The 14,829-nt window shown below is 40.4% G+C and overlaps 2 long non-coding RNA genes across 4 annotated transcripts in view; one reads left to right on the forward strand and one right to left on the reverse strand.

Annotated features, from left to right (window-relative positions):
- LOC146404750 (uncharacterized) overlaps positions 1 to 14,829 on the forward strand; it is a 44,740-nt gene that overhangs the window by 22,037 nt on the left and 7,874 nt on the right. The window contains exon 2 of the long non-coding RNA XR_014839685.1: positions 14,368 to 14,449. This is a non-coding gene — a long non-coding RNA (uncharacterized LOC146404750). The remainder of the gene's footprint in view (positions 1 to 14,367; positions 14,450 to 14,829) is intronic.
- Positions 5,319 to 14,829, reverse strand: part of LOC146404751 (uncharacterized) — a 44,667-nt gene continuing 35,156 nt past the window's right edge. The window contains exons 2-5 of one of the 3 annotated variants that reach the window (XR_014839682.1): positions 9,940 to 9,995; positions 8,134 to 8,349; positions 7,666 to 7,721; positions 5,319 to 5,932 (exon numbers count right to left, since the gene is read on the reverse strand). This is a non-coding gene — a long non-coding RNA (uncharacterized LOC146404751). The remainder of the gene's footprint in view (positions 5,933 to 7,665; positions 7,722 to 8,133; positions 8,350 to 9,939; positions 9,996 to 14,829) is intronic. The other 2 variants (XR_014839684.1, XR_014839683.1) reach the window with 2 other exon arrangements.

The following is a 14,829-nucleotide window of genomic DNA, read 5'->3' on the forward strand; positions in this document are numbered from 1 at the left end:
GAGTGTCACAACTTTTCTCTTCTAGCCTGACTTCCACCTCTACCTGGGCTTCCTCTTTTTTTGTCTTTTCGGAGCCAAGCCGTGGCATACAGAGGTTCTCAGGCTAGGAGTCCAATCAGAGCTGAGTTCCCTGCCTTCCGCCACAGCCACAGCCATGCGGGATCTGAGGTGCATTGGTGACACACACCGCAGCTTATGGCAACGCTGGATCTGGGCTTCTTTTTTTTTAAAAGAAGACAATTTTGCATTGTTGACTAAATTTGTTGTCTTCAATTCATGGGCGTTATCCCAGCATAAATATAGGCTTTAAGCTCTTTTTCACTACAATTTATGAGGAAAAACTCAAAATTAAAGCAAAAAGTTTCATTTCAGGAGTTCTGTTGTGGCTCAGCAGTTAAGGAAGCTGACTAGTTTCCGTGAGGACTTGGGTTCAATCCATGCCTTGCTCAGTGGGTTAGGGATCCGGCTGCCTTGAGTTGTGGTATAGGTCTCAGACACAGCTTGGATCCTATTTTATTGTGGTTGTGGCTATGGCCAGCAGCTGCAGCTTGGATTTGACCACTAACCTGGGAACTTCCATGTGCTGCACATGTTGCCCCAAAAAGCAAAAAAATAAAAAAAAAATTAAAAAAAGCAAAAAAAAAAGCAAAAAAAAAAAATGTGTAATTCATTTAAGTGGATTATCCCTTTCTGCAGTCTGGTGTGAATTTCTGCAGCGCTACTTTCTACACTGTTTACATGGCAGGGCTTGGCATTGCCTCCAACCCAGCACTTATGTGCAAAGCCAGGGCATTGTAGGCAGTTACGGTGGTCATGTAGGGTCCCCTAGAACCTGATCCTTTTCCAGAGATGTTATAGAAATACTTTGAAATTAAAAAAATAGGCAAACCATACTTCGGTGTGGCTACAATGACCTCTGATGAAATAACATTAAAACTATTGTACATCTTCAGAGACTAAGACACTTGAAAAGTGGTTGGACTTTTAAAGGGTAAGTATTAATAAGAAGAGCATACCTTTATTTTAAGGTAAATTATAAAAATAATAGAATATTTCATATTATCCCAAGCTCCTTCATAGTCAATCTTATTTGTAGTCTCAGGCCAAATATAAAATATATGTATGTGTGTGTCTGTTTAAAGATTTATTGAGCACTTATTGTAAGCTGAGCATTATACTGAATACTTTTATACCCATTATTTTTAAAATTTTTAATTTTTAACAGCCGTACCTGCAGCATATGGGAAGTTCATGGACTAGGGGTTGAATCACAGCTGCAACTGCCAGTCTACACCAGAGCCCCAGCAACTCCAGATCCCAGCCACATTTGCGAGTTCTGCCATAGCTTGCTGCAAAGCCAGATCCTTAACCCACTGAGCAAGGCCAGGGATTGAACCCATATCCTCATGGACACTATGTCAGGTTCTTAACCTGCTTAACCACAATGGGGACTCCCCCCATCATCTTATTTAATCAGTTCCCTGTTCTCATGAAGATGGCATTTTTATGCCCTCTTGAGAAGTCTGAGCCTGAGAGAGCTTATGTGACTTAACTAAAGTCACAGGGCTATTAAAAGGTAGAAGCAAAATCTCATCGGGTGACTTCAAAGTGTTTCTGTATCTGCTATGCTATGCCCTTGCCTCCCTTCATATGAAATTAACAAGCTACGATGCCAGTGTTATTTACACTTCACAGCTGGAAAATGGATTGTCCAGCTGACACAGTGTACAAGGGTGGGGCTAGCACCAGAATCCTCAAATCCTGCCTCAGTCCTGAGGTGGCTTCAGGGTTGGACTCAGACTGACTCCAGGGATTTGATCATTTTCCAACCACTTGTGCCTCTTGGTGTCTGTCCCTTCTTCCCGCCGCCTCTTTCTTTCTGGTTTCTTCAGGCCTCACCTAGAACTGTCACAATAGATCTCTTGGGAGGATTGAGCTGTGATGAAATTGAATCGCTGTACTCCCTACCTCTCTGCCAATTTGGGTTTATTTCTGTTCAGACACAGATCTGGCCAGTGTTGCTGTTGAATTCATTTCAGGATATCAAGGATATCAAGGATATCAAGTGAAGGGTACTCTTGCTGTTTTGGGGGAGACACATTCTAGATCTTCTGAGAACAGAGAAGGCAGGGCTTTAAGATCCAGCACCTCTAGGGGCTGGAATGATGACAGCTCTGGGCTGATGTATGTTTACCACAGATTTGTAAATTTACATGAAATGATTTCCTAGAGCAGTTTTGGAGGGAAAAAGAAGCCATCAAAAGCAACCCAAGGGAGTGAATAAATTGGGGGAACAGTGGCTTGACTTATTTTGATTTTTTTTTTTTTTTTTTTTGTCTAACCAAGTATTGACTTTTTTTTTTTTTTTTTGGTCTTTTGTCTTTTTTTTAGGGTCATGCCTGCGGCATATGGAGATTCCCAGGCTAGGGGTCAAATCGGAGCTGTAGCTGCTGACCTATGCCCGAGCCACAGCAACACCAGATCTGAGCCTCGTCTGAGACCTACACCACAGCTCACAGCAATGCCAGATCCTTAACCCACTGAGCGAGGCCAGGCATCGAACCTGCAACCTCACGGTTCCTAGTCGGATTCATTTCTGCTGTGCCATGACAGGAATTCTAAGTATTGACTTTTTAAATTTTGTTCCTTATACATCCTTCTGCATCTCTGCTCCAAAGTCTGTGGCCTCCAAAGGAAAGCAGGGGCCAGCCTGCATTTGGTGGCTGTTGAAGTAACCCGGATAACAGGCCCCTCCTGAACACTGCCTAGTGTCTCCCAGGAGCCAAGGGCAGGTGGGCTCTCCTTTACCTTGGCCAAGATGCTGTTCTGGACACCATGCTCTCCCGGATGTGAAGCACCCTTCTCTGCTGTCAAAAACTCAGCCAAAGAGCCAGCCCCGAGGCCGAGGCCGGGCCTGGGGAGGAGGAAAGGGATGGGCCACCCCTCCCTCCAGGCATCACAGCACCGTGGTTACCTCACCACTGTAATTCCAGTGTTACCCGCTTAATGGAGGTTAAAAGAAAGAGTGACCTGAGACTAGTCTTGGGTGGGGTGCTGGAAACTGCAACAACTTGTCAAAAAATTGAATGTTAGCGGGATGATTTTTTTTTTTTTTTAGGACCACACCCCCAGCATGTGGAAGTTCCCATAGCTGCCATCCTATGCCACAGTCACAGCAGCTCTGGATCCCCCACCCACTGAGTGAGGCCAGGGATCAAGCCCGCATCCTCATGGATACTAGTCAGATTTGTTTCCCCTGTGCAGCAAAGGAACTCCAGGATGAAGTATTAGCTGAGGAAGGGGTTGCAAATGCAGCTTCTCATACTGATACTCCGGTTATGTTGTATTGTTTGCTATTAACAGAGTGGGAGGAGGAGAGAAACCCAAACCAAATGGAAAATAGGATAAATGAATGCAGTGGGAAGAGCGGTGCCTCAAGCTGGGGGGACGGGGTATTGTCCCCTCCCATGGACAGTGGTGGAGTTTTGGGAAAGTCACTCAACCTCCCTCTGCCTTCTGTGAAAAGAATTACAGCCAAGCCCAAGCTTCATACTGAAGAAAGTTGATTTGAGGATCCAATGAAATAAAATACACGAAAACATTTTGCAAATAGGAACAGACCATCCAAATCTCAGAGTTTATTATTCTTTCTTAATCCTGCCACTCCACTGCCCTCTCCTCTCAAAAAAGAGAAAAAAAAAATTGTTGGCACAGGAAAATTTTCACAGTTTGGAAGGAGGAGTAAGTTGTTGCCTTTGCACCCTTCACTGCTAACATCTGTCACCCCAGCTCTGACAGCTGCTTCAAAGTTTCCAGTCTGAAAGTAGCAAAACAAGGTTGGGTCAGCCCTTAGTCTATACTCTGTTGTGCCCCAAACCTTATTTAAAAAAAAAAAAAATTAACATCTCTTCTTTTTTCATCTGCTTGGAGAAAGGCCACGAAGGAAAGTTCTCGATAATCTTTTTGTCCTATTTTTCATCTGGTTTGGGTTGTTCCCCCTCCCCCACCCCGATATTAGCAAATTATAAAATATAACCAGAGCATAGGCGACGTAGCATTTTCGACCCCTTCCCCACTTAGCACCGTATTCCCTCTCCCACTAAACTTTGTAAGGAAATTTTTTATTTTTCATCCAAGAAATACCCCATCCAAGAAAACTTCCAGTCCAGTAATATTAATAATATATTTTTAAACCTTGACTTAAAATTACAGTAAGTGCCAAGAGGCTCTAGTTGCTATTTTGTTGAAATAATATCAGGTTCCCTGTGATGCTTTACATAGCTGTCATCTCTGTGATACGATACGTCTGTGATTTATTGACCTACTAAAAGTGCTGTCATTGACTTGTCATAATAAACTTTTCTTAAAATATTAAAGCACAGAACATTGAGTAATAGCTCAAACTGGGACAGAGCCTCAATTAGGTTGTGGGTTTGGATTGGGCTGCCTGAAGTTCATCTTTTACCCCTTGAAAATGACAAGTTCTCCCTCGGTTCCCCGCACTTCTTACTCCCACTCCCCTCCCCCGTCCCCCCCTCCCCCAGCCCTGCCACCCGGGTGAGTTGTCACCGAAGAGATTGGCAGAGAGGAGGGGACAGAATGTGAGAAACTCTGAACATGAAGGACTGACCATAAGCTGCAGCCCAAGAGTCGGTGCTGCGTCTGGAAAGGCTTTCGGCCTCAGCAGAGAGAAACCCAAACACTGGAGCCGCTCACCCGCTTAATTTGTCTTTGTCAAGGGGCAACGGGATTTGTATCCACTGGGATGGGGGTGGGGTTTAATTTTTTTCAAAAATGGAAACCTATTTTGCTCTGGAATCTGAGTGTACTGTCCATGCATAGGAGAGCAAGGAGGAATTTTCAAGCGGGGAATACCCAGGCATAACCATGCCACGTCGAAGGTTCCGAATCAAGTTTCTGCCTCCCTTCCAGGACCTGTACCTCTGCCCCCATCGTGCCGCGGCTAGTTCTCTTGACTTTGGTACCGAAGGAAGTTGACCCTGGTGACCTAACACTATCATCCATTAAAATGTTCATCCTCGGGTTTTCTCAGGTTCAGCTGGTTGTTCTTAGAAGCTTGGAGTGTGGGATAGGGCTGAGGGTCCTCCTCATGTAATACACATGTACTGAAAATGGAGGTTTAGGCAAATCAGTAAAGGGACAAGTCCTAGATTCCCAGAATCTAGGAGGGGGTAAGATTGGGGGATAAGGGGATGAAAGTGGTAAAGAAGATAAGGGGACGTCTCAAGAGAAAGGAGAAAGTACGAATGAGAAAGTCAGAGGATAAACCATCATCTCGGAAAAGGAAATGCAATAAAGCATTTATGGATATATATTTTTATAAATATATGTATGCAAATACACACAACCCAAACCCTAACGGATTAATAAACAGTCACCAAATTACCTTTGAATGTAACTTTTGACCAGATCAAATTTTTACAAACTATCACAAGTTTTTTTTTTTAATCCACAGAAATCTCCCTTGCATAGAAGGATTGGATGAGGGATTGTTATAGTTTTTTTGTTGTTGTTGTTGTTGTTTTTAAGCTGAGAGAAAACACATTGTGAGAAGAAACAATGTGTATCTGTAGCAATACCTAATACAACATGTCTTTGAAGTTTTGTTACATTTTAAAATCATTTTGTCATTAAAAGCATAAATATATAAATATACTTAAATACATAAGGAATTGTGAATGCTCATGAGATGACCATCCTTGGATCTTCTGGAGATGTGAAGGCTTGTTCAAGGCTCCTCAAGCAAAATATGCTCAACAAAACTTGCTTTCTGATAGGTGACAGGTCAAGGCTTGGGGTAGGAGACACAAAATTTATGTCGAGAAAATGCTTGTGTTTTAGTTTCAGGAAACCAAAAGGAAACTTGAGAAAGACATGCGATTGTTACTGTTGTCATTATCATTTCATATTCCTGGAATAAAGAAGACAAGATACAGAAATTAACTTTCCTTATTCAACCAGACCTTTTATGGCTAAAGCTCCGTGTTGTCAGCATCAACGGCTCAAAAATATTGAAGGTGGTTCAATTATACTCTCCCAGGGTAGAAGAAATCACTCACTAAACCTACATCATAAAATTGCTCAGAGGATGAGATAAGAAAGCATTTGGGTACAGGGGCTTGAAATGGCTCCATAAATATAAAACAAAACATTTTCAGTTACCCATTACTAGAAACCTATTAGAGATAGTTATCTTATGGCTGCTCTGGATCTTAAGCGCCTTGAGAATAGGCATGAGTTAATCAGGCAGTCAATGTGACTACAGGGTCCAGGAGATGCACTGAGCCCTATGAGGATTTCTTCATTTTTCTTTCTCATGCAACCAATATTTATTGAGCCCATGTTATCTTCGAGATCTGCTGGAAGGCACAACCAACACGGCAGTAAACACATCTTAAGACTCTTCATGGTGTTTACATTCTAGCAGAAAGAACTGATAAAATATGGAAGATGATCTTTTTTTTCAACCTCAAATTGCCTACAAGCTGAAATGGCATGAAAAGAAACACATATGAAAGGCAAAGACAAGATAGCATGTAATCAAAAGTGTGTATGTTTGGGCCCTCAGAACTTCTGAAGAGTAGAAATCTGTAAGCTATGGAAAACTTTGAAAGTGTTTTGGGCCTTGAAAGATGAATGAGATGGAGAAGGGAACAAGGAAGGGGTTCTTGACAGGAGAAGCATCAGTGGGTGGGATAAAATGATCTACAACTTCTTTATAATCAGTGGGACTGGTTGGGTGCCCAGGACCAGGTGGTCATTGGTACAGGAGCGGTACCATTCCCTGCTCCTCCTTCAGTGCTTGCATGCTTCTTATTGTCGACAGAATGAAGGAAAGGCTGGCTTACAGCACGTGTTAGCATTGGTCGTATTCCTGAAAGGTAACACACCAAGGGGATGCCTTTACCCATTATATGAAATCAATGCCTTGTTGACAGGACTCTACCTCAGAGCTGGCATGCAGGAGGTCCCCTGGGTCTCATGTTGCTCTCCCCTGGAAAAGCTGGGGAGAAACCAGGGCTGGACTTGTGACTCACAGGAGCCTGGCATAGGACACAAGGGATTTGGTTTGGCTTATTCAGGAACCCAACTGATTGGGCCTCTGATGAACCAAACATAAGATGCAAATCCCTGTGGTCTGCTGAGCTTGTCTATCCTAGGACTAAATTTAAAGGTTTAAAGGAGTCTTTTCCCTTGGGGAAAGGTTAGGTGGAGAAGAGGCTATGTAGGGGGAAGAGAAGTCAGTTATTTTTTTTTTTTTTTCCCTGATGACTTTCCCATGGTAAAAGGAATTGTAGGTCCAAATAGAAACAGAGAGAAACAGGATTAGTTTAGAGAAAGTCAGTCAAATCCTTTGTTTGCTGTTATAGAAACCAAACAACTGCTTGATTGAAGGATAGTAATATTATATTTTGATTTTTCAGCCATTCTTAGAAACTTTTGGAGTCACAGCCTGAGTTTACATAGTTTTAAATTAATTCCATAACCTGCATCATCTGTAGGAAAAATTAACTACATCAGAAATACTCCTAATATTTTAAAAGGAAATGCATGGAGTCTACACAAATAACCACAGAAGAATAAACCTTACATGCAAAAAAGTCAAGAAAAACATTTGAAGAATAAAATTACAAATATAATAACCTGCACAGTGGCTTCTTGAAGGACAAGCATGTATCTTCCAAAGAGGTCTGGTGAGTCTGCAATACAGCATGAGCAAATGTGCTTGCTATACTTTGAAGTAAAATCCAATACATAGGGAGAGGCAGTTAGGAGGACATGTTTATTTAAAATAAATGAGGAAAACGATTGAATAAATAAATAAATGGGAAAAAATGGACAATCTGTTTACAAAAAGAAATCCAAATACTCCAAGGAGATAACCCCTTCTCCAGGAGACAGAGCTTAATTCTCTTCCTCCCTCTCAAGTGGGTATTGGATGTAGTTACATGCTTCCAAAAAACAGTACGGGAGGGAAAAAATAGTAAGTTTACAATGGAGACACCTGGCAGACCCCACCTTCACTGAGTGAGCAAGGTAAATGTCACTGATAATAAATCATGTTGATGTCCATATACTCTCTTATATAAAGCAATGAGAAGGGTACTTCACCTCCATGGTATTCTTTCCAAAAATCTGTAACCCCAGTCTGGTCATGAGAAAAACATCAGACAAACTGAGGAATGTTTTACGGAATAGGTGGCCAGCATTCCTCTAGATGGTCAAGGTCATGGGGAACAAGGAAAGACTGAGTGGCTGTCACTGTCACTGTCACCGCCATACCAATGGAGGTGTGACTGAAGGCAAAATGGTATCCTGGATTGAACTCTGGAACAGAAAAATGACTTTAGTAGAAAAACTGGTGAAAACCAAATGAAGCATGGAGTTTCATTAATAGTAACACAGTAATGTAGATTTCTTAGTCAGGACAAGTATATCAAGGTCACGGAAGATGTTAACGTTAGAGGAACCTGGGTGAAGTGTATTTGTGAACTCTCTGTTATCTTTGCAACGTTTCTGTAAATCAAACGTTATCCCAAGTGATTACTGCTCTTTCTTTTCTCTCCTGTCTCCTCTCCACTCGAGAGTCCATGAGTGTAGGGCTTGGACCTTTATCTGATTTCCCTGTTTTGTAACAAGAGGAACTGTTTTTTGCTAAGTAAAAGCAGACAATGAAAAAATTTTCCTCATTTAAAGCTCTTTGGCTTTTGATTTTTTTTTTTTTTTGCTTTTTCTTCAGTGTCATGAGGTATGTTTATAAGTTATCTTGACTCATAAACACATGAGAAAGTAAATTTTTTTAAAAATCTGAAATAAAGTGATAGTATCTTCAAAGATTAGGTACAAAGGACTGTACATAGCTGGATTATCAAGTAAAGCTATATTTAAAATGAAACACCAACTGTATTTTTAAGTACTACCAATCTCTGAAGTTCTCTTAAAGAACCTCACATCCTGAGCACAATAAGTCAGAATATCCAAGTGAAGGACAAAGGATCAAAGATATACTTTCTTCTTATTGAAGGGTCTTCTTTCATTTTATTGCAGGGCCCTGGGGTAGCCTCTCAGCTTAGCCCAGTGTTCACCAATCACTTGCTAATAACTGGAGCTGAAAGAGGGCTCTGCCCTAATGCCATTATGTTCAAGAACCATGATTGATTGTGTTATAGTATGTTTTTGAAACCTAATTACTGTCTGAGTGAGTATCTGAACTCATTAATCTTTGGTCCTGTAAATAAGTAAAATTGACTAAATAACTGGATTTCTCTAATGATGGCTTAGGTTATCTTTGGACCTACTGCCTTGCCCTACCCTCTTCGGGGCAGCAAATTATTTTGCTTAATGGTAATTGCTCCCCAGTTTTGAAATCAATTTGTAAAAGTCGGCTTATAAAACAATTTTCCCTGTTGCCCTGTGATTGCTTGGTCCCTACTCTGTCTTTGTGGTATAATGAGCACATCCCGTGATGTGTTCACAAGCCATTGTGTTTGCTGATGACCCGCCTTTGTGAGGAGGGTCACATCACTTAATGAGATAAGAGGGTGTGTGTGTGTGTGTGTGTGTGTGTGTGTGTGTGTGTGGTATGTGGGGGGGAGGGATGGGTTTGAAGAATGGCTTTACTTTTACCTTACTACCTCTACCTTGATTTTTTTCCTCCCACCAAAGCAGAAAAGAATTTCATAAAACATGGCCTGTTTCATACACTCTAAATAATATACTAAATAAGTAAAAGTGATTTCCTTCTCTTTTCTCTATTATCCAGCTCTAACATAACCAGGGTGTGGGGCTTCTGTACATTCTTCCTTCTCTGATTTTTTTTTTCATATTTTCCCTTTTGTTACCCTTTTATTATCCATTAGACCAATTCCCCAGATAGTAGCTCTATGAAGAAGAGGATTAGGCAATGCTCACATGTACCTTGGACTCCTGCTACCAGTCAAGATGGAGTAACATAGACCAGATATGGTTTCCTCCTGAAACAATTAAAGATCGAGTCATGGGGCATCAGGCATCAAAAGACAGAGATCCTTGTGAGATGAAAACAATTGACTTGAGCCCTACAATTACTATAGCTTATAGCATTGGGAATGTTTCTAGGTTGTGGTTCAGGAAGAGGGGACTGTCTGAACAAAGAGATGAAGCTTAGACTCTGGAGAGGCTGAGATAGCTAGAAGTCACAACACAGAGTGCCAGAGAAAGAAATGCTATATAGAAAGAAAACTCTGGATATCTGTAGAGGGTCCTCTTCGAAGACTTAGCCAAGTACTAAACAGCACATGTGAATGTAGAAATTACCCTAGAAGAAGAAAGAATCCCTCAGAATTATTAGAGAGAATAGGACCTGACATTCGCACAAGACAAGGAATAGTACTTGTTTCCATCAGTCAAACTGGAAAATTTCATAATGCATTGGATTATGCCTAGCATAACCTAGCAAAACTGAAAAGAAAGCCAGTCATGGACAAAATTTTCCAAATAACTTAATATCCCAGAACAAAGTTCAATAATATTTATAGGAATTCATAAATGTCTAGCATCCAACAACATAAAATTCACAATGCTTAACATCCAATTAAAAATTATCAGGTCTGCAAAGAAACAGGAAGATATAACACATCTGTGTTGAAAATCAATCAATTGAAATCAGCCTAGGACTGACAATATTAGAATTAGCAGACAGGATATTAAAGATAGTTTTTAAACTATATTTCATATGTTCAAGAAACCAAAGAAAAGATTGAACGAGTTAACTAGAGACATGGAATATGTAAAAAAAAAAAAAAAAAAGACCTAAATCAAACTTTTAAAGATGACAATTACAGTGCCTGAGATGAAATACATGTTTGATAGGATTAATAGCAAATCAGACATTGCATAATAAAATTAATGAAATTGAAGACATAATGGGAGCTATCCTAAAGGAAACACAGAGAAATAAAGCTCAAGAAAAAATGAGCAGAGAATCAGTGAACTGTGGAACAACTGCAATCAACCTACTATAAATTTTATTGGAGTTCTCAAAAGGGAAGAAGGGTGAGACATAACAATACTTGACGAAATAATGGGTAAAATATTTCCAAATTTGATGAAAACTGTAAATCCACAGATCCAAGAAATTAATGAACTCCAATTATAAAAATGTAAAAAACCCACATCAAACATATTATAATAAAATTGCTCAAAATCAGCAATAGATAAGACGGTTAAAACAGAAAAAAAGAATACTCATAGAGGGACAAAGATCAAGATGATGGCATATTTCCCATTAGACATGATGTAAGAAGACAGTGGAGCAATATCTTTAAAATTCTAAAATAACAAAAGCTAGGAGTTCCTGTCGTGGCACAGTGGTTAACGAATCCGACTAGGAACCATGAGGTTGTGGGTTCGATGCCTGGCCTTGCTCAGTGGGTTAAGGATCTAGCGTTCCTGTGACCTGTGGTGTAGGTCGCAGACGTGGCTCAGATCCCATGTTGCTGTGGCCGTGTCGTAGGCTGGTGGCTACAGCTCTGATTCCACCCCTAGCCTGGGAACGTCCATATGCCACAGGAGCGCCCCTAGAAAAGACAAAGAAACAAACAAACGAAAAAAGCTAGATGTATACCAAGCGAAAATAGCTTTCAAAATGAAGGCAAAATGAAGGCTTTTTTCAGACACGCAAAAGCTGGAAAAAGACATCATTGGGAGAACTGTATTTCAAGAAATGTTAAAGAAAATCAGTTAAGCAGAAAGATGATAGCAGATAGGAATATAGATCTATACAATGTAATTAAAAGCATCAGAAACATTAGCTACATGGGTAAGTATGTAAGATCTTTTTTTTTCTTATTAGCTAAATCTTTTCAAAAGACAATGAACTAGTTTAAAAAATAATAACACAATATAACATGGTATGTAGCATAACATATGTACCAGTAAAACATGTAACAACAACACAAAAGTCAGGAGGGGAGAACTTGAAGACTAGGCACTGTGAATCCATTTGTAAATTGACGTTTTCTGTTTAGTAAAGGTTCCCAAACTGTTTATTTAGCATCTACTATGCATTAGACACTGCTCTAGTGGATACAGATTCAGTGGAGGAAAGAACAGATAAGATCCTTGATTTCATGAATTGTACGTTTCACTGAGCTGGCATTTAACAGACAAGCACACAAATAAATAGGATAATTCTAGACTGTAGTAGGGGCCACAGAGGAAATAAACAGGATGCTATAATAGAGAATAACAAGGTGGATAGGAATCACATAGACTGGATCAAGAAGCTTATAAAATGACAAAGAGACATTTATCCTGGGACCTGAGAGATGAGAGGAAGCCAACCCAATTGAGAATCAAGGGAGAGGAGTCCAGGTTGAGATAACTTATCAGTCATGGCTCTGAAGGTAGGTAGGTAAGAACTCAGCCATTTCTAGAAATTATCCAAGGGCCAGTGTGGCTGAAATATAGTGAGAGAGGAGTAGAGAGGTGTAAGATGATGCTGAGGCACAGATCAGATTATGCAGGGACTTGAAGCCATGGTCAGGGACTTGGGCTTGATTCGAAGGACAGTGGGAAAACACTGAAGAGTCTTAGCAAGGGAGTGAGATATATGGTGTACTTGAAACAACCAGAAAATTTGGTTACAACAAGGAGAGTGGAAGGTAAGGAGCAAGAATGGAAAGAAGGACATTAGTCAGGAGACAATTTCAGTAGTTGGGGGAAGGAGATGGTGGTATAAATAGACCATAGCAAGAAGAAGTAATTAGATTCAATATCTTTTGGAAGTAGAACTAACAGAGCTTGAGGATTGAGTATGGAGGCCAGAGAAAGGAAGAAACTAGTAAGCAGTGGAGGTGGGATTTGAGCCAGGTCTGTCTGAATCCAAGATTTTCTGTTTTCAGTGCTGCCATTAGTATGTTGAATACCCATTGTGAATGGCATATCTCATCAGTCATGAAAACATCCAAACAGAATAAAACCTAGTCTCTGCCATTAGGGACAAAGATAGCTGACGATAAAGAATTGTGCGATAGGGGAGTTTCCATCATGGCTCAGTGGTTAACAAACCCGACTAGCATCCATGAGGATGTGGGCTTGATCCCTGACCTTGCTCAGTGGGTTAAGGATCCGGCGTTGCTGTGAGCTGTGGTGTAGGTCGCAGACATGGCTCGGATCCAGCATTGCTGTGGCTCTGGCTAGGCTGGAGGCTACAGCTATGATTGGACCCCTAGCCTGGGAACCTCCATATGCTGTGGGTGTGGCCCTAAAAAGAAACAAAGAAAAAAGAAATAAATGCTGGGAAGAAAATGATACCAGCAGGTCCAATGGAAGAAGAAGAGGATGGGACAAAGAATGCAGACTCAGAGGAGCCTGTTTTCACAGAGGAGAGAGCATTGTGTGGTGGAGGGTGAGTGGCATGAGCAAAGACATGAATGTGGGGATTCACATAGAGTATTTAGGGAACAATAGCTAAATTATAATGGTTTAATAGAAAGAAAAAAAAACCTATAAAGAGAACTGGCTTTAAATAGGTAGCCGTAGGTAGACTTGGACAGCTTAGAATGATTGAATGGTAGTGCAAAACCTTTCAATGGCAAGCTTCAAAGAGACCAATTTATCATGGCTGTGGAGCTATTGATTAAGATTGGAGAACTGATATCATACATCACATGCACCATAGCAATCATGTTAAGTAAAATTAAGGATAGCAGAGTTTCATTGCCAAGCATGTAGACACAGCCTGAGACAAATCATGAAAGCAGAATTTGAAATTTGTCTCATTGTTTGAGATTTTTCTACCCCTTTGTATAAATGAAAGGTATCCTCTTTTTCCTTTCTTCTTTTCCTGATTTTCTTCTTTCAGTAAGAATGTACTACAGGTTTTTCTCACTGGGGTGGTCACTTGTGATTTGTGACAGTTGGAAATTTCTTGAGTGTTATCAGAAGGTACAGATGTTGTAAGTGGCAGTGGCCCTACCCCTTGAGAGTTTTCTGAAATCTATACCAAATTCCAGAGGCACCAAAGATTAACCCAATTGGGTGACTCAGAAAAATGTTGCTATAGAAAGCAGCCTCAACTTTGCCAATCTTATGGAGTCAAGGAGAAAAGCCACAGAGAAATGACCTGCTGGAATTCTTTGCTTTGGTTGTGTACCAAAAGGTGGCCATTACCCCTCTTAGATCTCAAGTTGAGGACTTGAGGCCTGAAATTCAAGATTTACTAGCTCAATGGCAAATTCTTCCAACTGAGCCTTCTGCAGTGAACTGTCCACCCTTCCCTGTGTTTCCAACTGTGCAGTAGGAAGAAATGAATTATTTCTGAAAAAAATAACAATAGAATTAAGTCTTATTTCTTTTTTCCAGATCACACTCCAAACGCTTTTCAAACGAGGGATAGTTGGTATCAATGAACTTCCTCTTCGTCTCTGCTTGGATCCCACTTCAGGTAGTTTCAACTTATCTAGGTTCTACACACTTTTTTTTAAACCTATAAATTATGAAGCAAGTGTGTTACTTATTACACTCTGTGTACCCACCTCATGGGCACGGACACACCAATACACACTTTCCAATTTCTGGACAACATACTCAATCTAATCAAATGATTCCTACTCTGTCAAAGTATTTATTTGGAAAGTTTATAGTTTGACAAGTAATAATATTTTTAAAACTTTATGACTGGCTATATAATAGCAGTTGAAGGTAACAAGACACCATTTTAACTCTCAAAAATAAGCAGCCAAAATATTGAGCAAATGAATGAAAGACTGTATCTCCAGAGGTTGGTTGTTTTGTGTACGTGTCGTTTCCCATACATGTTAATGT

This window comes from Sus scrofa, chromosome 3 (genome assembly GCF_054392235.1).
Source record: "Sus scrofa isolate SSC_HxYL_T2T_F1_AM1 chromosome 3, Sscrofa_HxYL_maternal_Yorkshire_Landrace_v2.0, whole genome shotgun sequence".
In the NCBI taxonomy this organism is placed as follows: Eukaryota; Metazoa; Chordata; class Mammalia; order Artiodactyla; family Suidae; genus Sus; species Sus scrofa.